The sequence below is a fragment of the Vicugna pacos genome, chromosome 2, assembly GCF_048564905.1.
Source record: "Vicugna pacos chromosome 2, VicPac4, whole genome shotgun sequence".
NCBI classification, from domain to species: Eukaryota; Metazoa; Chordata; class Mammalia; order Artiodactyla; family Camelidae; genus Vicugna; species Vicugna pacos.
The window spans coordinates 22,416,730-22,428,851 of record NC_132988.1 but is presented as its reverse complement, the minus strand read 5'-3'; positions in this window follow the sequence as shown (position 1 = coordinate 22,428,851).

The window sequence follows — 12,122 nt, the reverse complement described above, 5'->3', positions numbered from 1 at the left end:
GGCTTCATTGAGGGGGTGTCATGGAGCACAGATTGAAGGAGAAGAGGGAGTTCCTTGGATTCCTATCCCAACCCCCTTTTTTCTATACTTGTAAACATTTTTCACTGAAATTTAATCCAGAGTAATATCTGCCACCTCCTATCCAGGGGGTGATATTGTATTTGCTGTACTATCTATAGGCTCCTTGGAATTTTCGCTAAGCAGAAGACTCAAAACTTAGGTTATCAAGTTACTGGAAAGTGTAAGTAATAATAAATAGCTTGGCGTCAATCATTTGGACATTAGGTGAAAACGGAGTTCCCCACCCCTCACCTCGCCACCAGCGTATCTGATTTATGTACGTATGTTGACTCGGACATCTATAAAACTAAGGGCAAGATAATCATCACAGGCAACCGACACAGAGAACCAGACGAGAAGCTCATGAAAAATGAAACCAAACACCTGTTTCCTCTCCAGTCTTGGTTGCAGGCAAACATTTTCCAGTGGAGACAGCAGAATATATGAGAAGTACTGCGGGTTGGCTGGTTTGTTTTGGGCTTCACTTTAGATGCCTGGTGTCTTGATAGAAAATATTTATTGCACTGCTCTTGAGAAATATTTTGGTATGTCACTTATTACAAAAAGGAGAAAGGAATCAAACCGGCATCAAACATACACACGTCTGGGCTGAGCTGCCAGTTTGTTTCAGTCCTTCACCGGATTGCCAGCTCCCTGAGGCCAGGGTGTGTGTCTGTCTTGGTGATGCTCGATACTTGTTTGTTGACTTAAAGGATGACGAAGAGAAAGAAGGAAGGCAAGAAAGAAAAAATGGCAAGACAGAAAGAAAAGAAGGAAAGAAAAGAAAAGAAAGAAAAATAAAGAGGGAAGAAAAAAAAGTGGATTCTTTTTATTCAGTTGCCTTAGATATATACTGAGCGGCATTTGAATAGAGGGTGGTATTGTAAGATTAGGCTGTAGGGACAAACCATTTAACTTTTGTGCTGTTTGTGTACTAATTGCTTTTTGACTGTGACAATTGTGAAAGAGGCGTTTGTGCTTGCAAAGAGTGACAGTAATTCACTCTTTTGTTGGTATGCTAATGCCTGTCTTCGGGAGGTGAAACTCAAAGCAGTGGCAATAATGTTCATGAGGTTTTTTTCTGGACAGCCACGTCAATCAGTATTTGACCATATATGTATTGGGGCTGAGAAAAGATCCTTTTATTAGTGATTTCCAAATTGCAGAAATCAATCTAATTGTCTGTGACCAGCAATTACAAAAAAATGGTACAGAACAGAAACGAATAGAACAGCCGAGAGCGCCTTGTGTGCTGTGTGTGTTACCATCACATCCATGTGTACTGGATGGAGAGGTACAATGCATTGCTTCCTGTGAAAGGCGTTTCAAAGAAAAGTTTGAAGCTCAAACTTCTAGTCAGTGAAGTGACTGGATTGGTATAGGGATGATCCCCAGGTCACGAGGAAGCCACTGAAATCCTCCTGAAGCTCAAATCGTATTGAGTTTAGTAGAAAAGCACTGAGCTTCTATCCTGGTTCAAATCCAACCACGAGCACTGACTCTGAGCTTTTGTTTCCTTATGCACAAGATGGAATACGAGTAGTATCCACTTTATAAAGTTGTTTCGAGTATAAAAGATGAATTAATATGTGTGAAGTGCTTAGAGGAGCACTGGTGATTGTTACTGGGGTGCTGCTGCTGCTGTTAGGGGATGAGCACCAGGGGAGAAGGTATGTGTACCGATGTCTTGTTTAACCCGAGACTGAGTATGAATTTCAGCACATGCAATACTTTGTACCTTATTAGAAGTTGAGTCTGGCTTTTAAGGAGAAATACCCACCATCTTAAAAACCAACCATCTTCCTAGATGTCGTACATAAGATCATGTGCAGTAACTGGAGGGCAGATTTTACTTGGATATGCAGTAATTTTTTTGTTTGCTTGTTTGTTTTCATTTTTTAACTTTTAAAATTTGAATGCCCTTAGGCAGGGTCTTGTACTCTCTCACTTACCCCAGTCCTTGTCACTTCCTATTGGCTTCGTTTGGCCACTTGACAAGTTATATTACCTGTCTGGTTCCTGGATGCCTTTGAGTTTTAAATCCCTGCTAAAGACACAAGTGCCTCTAACTTCGTCACTCCGCACTGAATTCCTCTTCAGATTTAGATCTTTAAAGTGAATCAACACATTATCACTTAACTGGCTTCCCCCTTTCCTGCATGTCTCCTGGCAGTTTACCCGGGATGCGGAGGGCAGCGGTTGCTCTGCTGTAAGCATCTTATCCAGCTCCCTTGTGGAAGCCACTCTGAAATGGAAAGAAAGGCTTCTTTGAAGCACATATTTTGCCAGGCACAAAGCCACACACATCCGCCCAGGGACGACACCAGACTCCTGTACTGAATTCCAGAATTCTTAAGAATTAGAGGAGGTGTGGGAATTCTCTGTGTTGATATTGTAACCTAGAGAAAAATAAAATATATGTAAGTTGGTATATTACGGGCCTTAGCTCTTTTTAAACAAGGTCTTGACTTTAGATGGCACTATTTGCTAAAAAGCCAGCAATGCCACACGTATTGAGTCTAATTTATCACCACACAGATTCCTGTAGAGAGGTGGGTGGCATAGATTTGAGGAAGGTGTAGCCACCAAATGGCTGCTTACACTAAAAAAACCTAAGGTTGTGTAGCTGAAAAAGCCATGGGTTTCAACCATTCCGTGAAAAAGCACAGAGGTCTGACTTTTCTGGTTAATCTGGTGGATGTAGTTGGCCCAGAGCTGTACCATGTGGCCATCCCCATTGATAACACCTGCCATTTCACTTAGGGCTGCATAAGGACTCCCGAAGTCTACAGTTCCCTCAAGGGCCATTAGAGTCACTGAGGAGAAAAAAATTCTTCAGAAAACACAGCGTGAATAATGGCAGCAAGAGAAGTTTCTGGTTATAGCTCACTCATATATTTTTGAAATGTAGGTCAGATCTAGAGGAAGTGAAAGAAACTTCCTGTTGAATTTTCATTTATAGCATGTGTCTGGAAATCTCTAAATGTAATTTCTTGGTGTAAAATAAACTGCAGAAATCTGGGATGTGTCAGTCTGCTTTATGTTTATTGAAGCCGTTCTATTTGAAGCCAAAATGTTGTAAAATTATATAGTGGAGTGAACAGCTACAATTAGTTTAACAGACATGACCGTGTTCCTCAATTGAAAAGCTGTCAAGACCTCAACAATCAGATACAAAAAAGATCCAGGAATCCTATAAAATCCTGTCTCCTAGGAAGGATAACATTTCCCTTTGGTTGCCACACATCACTTTCTGTATTTTACTATCTTCTACCGTCTTTTTGTGGTTGATTAAAAAAAAAAAATAAAAAGCACTCCCGGAAGGGAAACAGTCACAAATTACATTTTAAAAGATTTGAATCGGTTAGGACAACTTGTATGTTTTGATGATCCCTTAACCAAGCTCTCAAAATAAACAAGGTTTGGACAAAACTAAAAATCTCATCACTACGGTGTGATAGACATCCCGTTTTAACTTATCTATAGTCTACTTTGATTTGGGGATTTTCTTTTAAATTGAGGTGAGAACTCTATTAGTTGTCAGAGTAATGCTACTCTTGATGACACTTTGTGTCACTTGGCTTTGTTTTTGCATGTACTGAACTGTTGGCTGCCTATACAACCAGCAGTAGAAGCTCTGATTCTGTGATTTTGTCCACCCTCATATGCTCTGTGAAGGTAACCTTATTTCCTATCCGGGGATAGATCATCATTTTGCAGAGCCAGTCATGGTATCCCATTTGCCTTGACAGGGAGACCAGAGAGATGAAGTGAATCTGGGTCCTTTGTGATACCATGAAACCATCAAACCCTGAAGCAACCTACAGCGAAATTTAAAAATGTGAGAGAATTTTTTTTAATGTGTAAGCCAAATTCAGTCAGGACTTTCTATTACTTGGTTCCCCAGACACACTAATACTGCAGCAAAGAGAGTATCTCTGTAATGCTGTTGGGGATGGAGCCTTCTGCTTCATGGGCTGAGCTAAGACTTTCCTTTAGAAAGACTGGAAAGACAGCATGCTATTGAGCAAAGAAGCCTGGATTTAGGGTCAGAATAACCAGTTCTAAATCTGTCATTTATTATTTGTGTGATCTCATGCAGGTAGTTTAGTCTGCCTGAGCCTCAGATTAACAGTGCTAACTCCTGGGCTGATTGTCAAGGTTAAGTGAAGTAATGTGTTGGAAAGCTGTCGGATGGAGTATCCTTGAGGGCAAAAACTGTGTTGTGCTTATCTTTGTTACCCCATCACAATGGCTAGCGTATAGCAGAAAATACTTACGTATTATCTATTTTGTGCATTGTTTTTCATATATTAAGTATTTTTCATGTATTTTCCAGCTCATTTAATTGTAACAACGACATGTTATTACTACAATTTACAGATGAAGAAAGAGGCTCAGAGAGATCAAGTAATTTGCCCCAGAGTCATCCAGACAGGAAGTAGTAGAGACAAGATTTGAATCCAGGCAGTCTTCAGAGTCTAGAGTCTCCCCTATACAATATTCTACATAGTGGAGGCTTAGTATTTATTAACTGGGTGAATGGTACCTGGTAGGGGTTCAATGAATGTTTATTGAACAAATGGGATGTAGTAGTTGAATAACAATTTCTTTTTCTTAAGAAGAAATGTTGCACTTTGATTTTTTTTTATGTTGGATAAAAAGTAATTCTTCCAAATTTAATGAGCTTCTATGACCATGGGTCAATTTGGGGGGCATTTTCCATGGCCATGAAAGTGGCCCCCAAGGCAGCCACCTTAGGATCAGGCCTGAATATAAGGATTATTCTCTCTTAAGTCTGGAGAGTCTCTGAAATGTAGAATACGCTTAGTTTTTCCTATTAACTCCTCTCCCAAATGGTTTGTGAGCGCACATGCTGGGACAGTTCTAGCTGCTAGAACATCCTGGTCACACACCCATGAATAGTTGTAGCTAAAGATTGGTTAGGTAGGTGAGCATCTCATTTCTCTGCCATGTTCCCTTTCCTGGGGCCCTCGGTGCCTCTGCCCCATCCTCAGCACCAGCAGTGTTCTGCTCACCACTCTACCACCTCCACCCACTCCCATTCAGACCTTCGGTCAACAAACTGTCCTGAAGGAAAGAGGTCTAACAGTGAAAACAAACACATAAATGACCAAAATAGTAAATTGCACACCAAGAAATATAATTTACTTTTAGCTTAATGAATCTGTTCTTCCTCTGATGACGATAGAAGGACACATCTCAACTCCAGGAGGTCAAGCTGACAGGCCAGTAGGAAAGAGTTGGTTTGGGAAAGAAGCCTTCTCCAGAATGACAAGTGACATCTTAGAAGGAGGCCACCTATTCGTATTTCGAACATTTAGTTGTCAATGACCCTGTCACCTCTTAAGTACATGGCCTTCCTCCTTTCCTCTCTGGGCCTCCTTCCCCTTCCTCCACACCTCACTCCTTCCCGTCTTCTCAGGGAAGCCAGTCTCCCATATTTGTCTAAAGTCAACTGTAGAATGGAGAACGCAGCCATAGAACTGGTCTTTGTGGAAATATTGCTTTCAAATTACTCCCTATTCCAGACCTCATACACTTTATAAATATAAACAGAACAAGAAATTTAGCAATTTTATTTTAAAAAAGTCCTAATAAACATTAAATTCTAAATTTAGCATGGTCCAACAGAAATATAACACAAGCCACAAGTGAGAGCCACATACATAATTTAAAATCTTCTGGTAACCACACATTACGTAAAAAGAAACAAGTGGAATTAATTTAAACGAAATGTTTATTTAACCTAGTGTATTAAAAATACAACCATTTTAACACATAATCAACATAAAATTATTGATAAGATTTTTAATTTTTTTTCATATTAAGTCTTTGAATCGAGTTTTACACTTATGACACATGTCAATTCAGACTAGCCATATTTCCAATACTCGGTAGCTACATGTGGCTATTGGCTACCATAATGGACTGCGCACCTCTATACTATTCATATCTTTTCACATATTCTTTATTTATTTTTAATTGAAGTACAGTCAGTTACAATGTGTCAATTTCTGGTGTACAGCACAATGTCTCAGTCATGCATATACATACATATATTTGTTTTCATATTCTTTTTCATTAAAGTTATTACAAGATATTCAGCATAGTTCCCTGTGCTATACAGAAGAAACTTTTTTAAAAATCTATTTTCATATATAGTGCTAACACTTGTAAATCTCAAACTCCCAAATTTATCCTTTCCCACTCCATTTCCCCAATAACCATAAGATTATTTACTATGTCTGAGAGTCTGTTTCTGTTTTGTAGATGAGTGTCCTTTTTTTTTTTTCGTTCCACATATGAGTGGTATCATATGATGTTTTTCTTTCTCTTTCTGGCTTACTTCACTTACAATGATGATCTCTAGGTCCATCCATGTTGCTGCAAATGGCATTATTTTATTCTTTTTTTATGGCCAAGTAGTATTCCATTGTATAAATATACCACAACTTCTTTATCCAGTCATCTGTCTATGGACATTTAGGTTGCTTGCATGTCTTGGCTGTTGTACATAGTGCTGCTATGAACATTGGGGTGCATGTATCTTTTTGAATTAGAGTTCCTTCTGGATATATACCCAGGAATGGGATTGCTGGATTGTATGGTATGTCTGTTTTTAGTTTTTTGAGGAATGTCCATACTGTTTTCCATAATGGCTGCACCAAACTGTATTCCCACCAGCAATGTAGGAGGGTTCCCTTTTCTCCACACCCTCTCCAGCATTAATTTTCATGGACTTTTGAATGATGGCCATTCTGTATGGTGTGAGGTGATACCTCATTGTAGTTTTGATTTGCATTTCTCTGATAATTAGCACTGTTGAGCATTTTTTCATGTGCCTGTTGCATTTGCGTGTCTTCATTGGAGAATTGCTTGTTTAGGTCTTCTGCCCATTTTTGGATTGGGTTGTTTGTTTTTTGTTATTAAGTTGTATGTATTAAGCACTTGTCAGTCTCCTCTTTTGCAAATATTTTCTCCCATTCCGTAGGTTGTTGTTTTGTTTTGCTTATGGTCTCCTTTGCTGTTTTCACATATTCTAATTTTTCTGAACAGTTATAAATATTTTTGCATATATCTAGCCAGTTGTTCAAGGTCTCTTGGATTCTTTTGCCCTGAATTACTGGGTATACAAATATATATCACATATATTTATCTGTTACATGGGTTATGCATATTTAAATATATAAGACATATTTATCCCTATGATTGATGTGGTCCATATAAATGGCCTACCGTTTATAAAATCAATCTAATAATCTGCTGTGTTATCATACTGATTGGGCATTCATCTATTGGACATGTGGGTAACTTACTATTTTTGTCTATTATAATTATTACTGCTATGAACAGCTTTTTTTTTTTTTTAGAGTAGAACTTGTTTTTTCTCTTTCTTGCTCCTTTTTCCCCCTATTCTACTGTCTCTTTCGGGATTACAGAAAGTGAGGTTGAGAAACCTTCCTTCCTCAGTTGGTCCAGGATCAACCAACTTTCTACTCTACAAGTGTGATCTGGGGGCATCTCTATCTTCTGTGATAAATAAAATTCGGTTACCTGGGCCCAAAACAGTTAATTCATGAATGTGTAAAGAAGAAACAAAGGATGGTTGGGGGCGGGAGCCTTGAAGGGTGGTGAGCAAACAGCTTCTTTCACAAAGACTTTTGCAGGGGAGAAGCAGAGCCCCCTTCCTTCTGCGGTGCAAGGAGAGGAGGTAGCAGTAAAATAGAAGATATGCGTGAACATAGACATCGTTTTCCATGCAGCCCCACTGACTTGAAGACAACAATGAAAAGGCTATTATGGCTCCTATTACAGAGGTGATGGGCTGGATGTAATTAGGGATTAAATCTGAAATTCCCAGTACATACCCAGGGTCTCAGGAACTTGACAGGCTGCTATCACTACAAGATCCCTGGGAGGGCAGCGTGGCTGGCTTAATCGGGGAGAGGGCATGAGGCGGGGGGGCTGCCCATAGCAGCCACTTATCACGGTGCTAATGAACAGGGAGGCCTTCTAAGGGGGGAAGAGGCGCAGTGGTGTCACTTTCCCTTTGTGTGTGCACATCAGCTGGCATCTCCGCAGGGGCGGGGACTTGTCAGAAAGGAGACAAGTTGCTAGGTAACCAGGGAGTCTGAGGGAAGCCCCCTCCCCCAGCCCCAGGAAAGCAGAGTGCCAAGGGGGCCCCAAGAAGGATTTGTCAGTTAAAAAATGAACAAAAACAACTACAGCCTGGACTGAACATGGAAGGATTAACAGCTACCCTAAGGAGCAGCAGGCTACTTTTTTTTTTTTTTTTTCCATAGGGGGAAGGCTAATTGGAAGAGAATTACTGTGATCTGGGAGTTGAAGGAGAGGGAAATGGGGAGGAATAAGGCCAGAGAGTAAAGGAGGAGCAAGTATTAAAAAGAGAGGTGGAGGGGAGGGTGTAGTTCAGTGGCAGAGCACATGCTTAGCATGTGCAGGGTCCTGGGTTCAATCCCTAGTACCTCCATTGAAACAAATAAGTAAATAATCTAATTACCTCCTTTCAAAAAACAAAAACAAACAAACAAACAAACAAAAAAGCCAAACAAAAGAGAGAGAGAGAGGGAAAAGATTGTGGGAAAGAAAGCATCTCCATCAGCTCTGGAAAAGACCCTATTACAGGACAGAGTACTGGGGCCACCATGAACTCCAGGGGCCTCAGGGGGTAAAGGCAGTCTGTGCGAAAAACAGGCTAAAGTATGGTCTCTGGACCAGCCATGTCTTCTCTGGAAACTCGTTGGAAATGAATCCAGGCCGACTGCTATAGACACTGTGCTCTAACAAGCTCTCCAGGTGATTCTGAAACACACGAGTCTGAGAGCCACTGCTGCAGTGGAATGAGACAGCTTTTGGAGGGGTGAGGAGATGGGTGTCAAAGCAAAGATCGCACCAGGCAAAGTTAAACAGGCACGGGAAACTTGATTCAAGGCTACTGCAATAAGGGAGAAAGGCCAGAACTCAGCTCCTGGGGGTCAGAGGGGTTTTTAAAGGCTGGGGTGAGCTAGTGGAAAACTACCGGAGGACATCAGGGGGCTGTGTTTGCTCATAAACTTCTATCTTTAAGGCAGAAAGTAGCTTTACAACTTGGAGCAAGGTGTTCCTCTCATGTTAGGCTCCTCCCTTCCCTCAGAGGCTGAGAGAGAGAGAGAAGTTATCTCCTCTGATGATTATAATTCAGAGACGATCCCCAGGTCCTAGAGAAGGACCTTCCTACCTTGTGAGACTGTAAGAGGCTTTTGCAAAGATATACATACATCTCAAAGGGTCAGAGAAAATTTGTAATTACAAGTTTTCTAATGAATATGGGCTAAGCACAGGCAGGTGAGGAAGAAATATGTCTTAAAGTTCTCAGTCAAGCTTCAGGGAACGCTAAGGCTGTCTTGTTCTGGGGAAGGGAGACCCTTGGCACAGTCAAGCACACGTTGTCCTGTCTTTGAATTGAATTCTTCTGCTTCTCTTGGTAATTCAGCCCCTCACCACATGCTACAGAGCCATATTGAAGGTGGCAGGAATGAAAGGCAGTTTTTTACAGAAGGTGACTTCGTCAGGTGATGGAGGGAGGGAGAGGGATGGAGTGGGGTGGGGGATGGAGAAAATTGGCTTGTGCAGAGTCTTTTCCCTTGATGCTGCTGCTGCTGGTTGCATTTCTTTCATGAGAAACCCAACAAGGGCACACAGAGGAAGGGCAGCTTGGGCGTGTTTCACCTGATTCTCTCAAAAGGTTTTCTGAACAGCTGGAGCAAAGCATCCGTGGTTAAGATCACAAGCCCATGGCTGTCCTAGCCAGCTTCAACCAGGTCTTTACTGCTGCACCAACAACTGTGACTTCCCTTAGACTTGTCTCTGAGGGACTTGGCCAAGATGAATTGCCTTTCAAGATGAATTTACTGGAAGACTTCGTGCCTCCAACTGTAAGGTTCTGGGGGGTGTAGTCACCCTCATATTTGAGCATTAGAAGGCCTGCCAGCAAAGCTGGCTTTCTTCCCATCCCCATTGTCTGCTGTGGTGGTGCCTCTTCCACACAGCAGGTGACTTGAGCACGCAGCATGGACCAGGGTTGAACTATTCCAAAGGACAAAGAGGCTTTTGCTAGTGACTTTTTAGGTAACCTGCCCTACTCCCCTCTTTTTTTTTTTTTTTTTCTTTTCTTGGAATGGTAAGAAGGCAGCTGCTCCTGGAAACCTAGCCAAGGTCAGGTGTGAGAGTTTGGCTAGTGCGCTGTGGGAGGCCGTGTGTTCGATCCTGGTCACCACACACCCTACGGTACTGTGGCTCTGCTGACCTACCTCCTGCTCACCTTAGGGGTGAGGCCACCAGGACCAAGGGCTCTGATGCTTAAGACTGACTCAGCTGAGTACCAGTGTCTGCTGCCTCCCAGCTCATATGTAAGATCCTTCTGGGCCAACCAAAGGGTGACATTTAATAAATAAAAAACCTATGAAAATGTCCCTTGTTATCATTTTACCCTGTAATCACTGGCTTGTTTATATTTCTAAGCTGTGGGCTTCTCAAGACAGGGCTGAATCTCAGTCAATGCCTGTGTCAATGTGTGAGTAAAAGAATGAATGAGAGGTCCCAGGGCTCCTGTTGTCCACTCTATGGTTACCTCTTACTGTCTTTTTTCCTTCTATTTTTGTTTGTTTTTTTTAAATTATTTTTTTTTATTGAGGTGTAATTGTACAATATCATGTAAGTTTCAGGCATACAACATAGTGATTCACAATTTTAAAAGTTATACTCCATTTATAGTTACTGTAAAATATTGGCTCTCTTCCCTGTGTTGTACAATAAATCCTTGTAGCTTATTTGTTTTATACAGGGTAGTTTGTACCTCTTAATCCCCTACCCTGTCATGCCCTTCCCTCTTCCTTCTCCCCACTGGTAACCACTGGTTTGTTTTCAGTATCTGTGAGTCTGCTTCTTTTTTGTTGTATTCACTAGTTTTATTTTTTAGATCCCACATATAAGTGATATTCATGCAGTATTTGTCTTTCTCTGTCTGACTTATTTCACTTAGCATAATGCCCTTCAGGTCCATCCATGTTGTTGCAAGTGGCAAAATTTCATTCTTTTTTTATGGTTGAGTAGTATTTCATTGTATATATACACTACATCTTCTTTTTCCAGCCATCTGTTGATGGATATTCAGGTTGCTTCTACATCTTGGCTATTGTAAATAATGCTGCTAGTCTCTTACCATCTTCTATTTCACCCATAAAAGTGTTTCTGAGCTCCAGAGACAAAACTACGTTCTTCACCATTCTTAAGAGTTTGAGAATTGCTGCTAGAAGAACTGTGAGTAGATCGGCATCTTGGTAATATTCATGGATATTAAGTTAATTTAAAAAATCAAGTTAACCAGAGAAGAACATTGTCTAGCACATGGTAACACTTTTTGGTTGAACTGCTAATAACGCAGTGAATACAAGGGAAATGCCCATTTGTGAAAAAGATTTACAGAAATGGCCAAACCAACATTTTTTAGAGTGTGAATTAGTCTAAGATAAAAGATTAATGCAATTGCACCATGAATAATTCACCAAGGAAATTATTTAGTGAGTGCTTACTGTGTGCTTGGCAGGCACCTGGGCAGACACAAAAATGCTAAGTAAGACCCCGTTTACCACCTGCAGGTCTCTGAAAGCAAGATGCCCCGATGATGAATGGAGAAGCCCAGGGAGCCTGGAATTGTGCACATAAAAATAACATTTCCAAGGCAAACGGTTTTAAGGAGACCCATTTAAAAGACCCTATTCTAAATAAATGTAAACCAATGACAACATTAAATGGTTCCTATTTTAAACTCTTGGTCCTGAAGAACAAAGTGATTTTCCTTGTGATATAAACTCTCAACACGGCAAAACCAAGTATGAACTGGTTTTAGCCATAAGAAGAAAAGGCTGGATACGAACCAAGCCATGTCCCTGCATAGCGTCTTTATTCCATCTAATTTTAAGGAGCAAGCCGAGATGCTCTTGCAAGCATTTGCATTGCAAAGTAGGCTGGAAATTGGC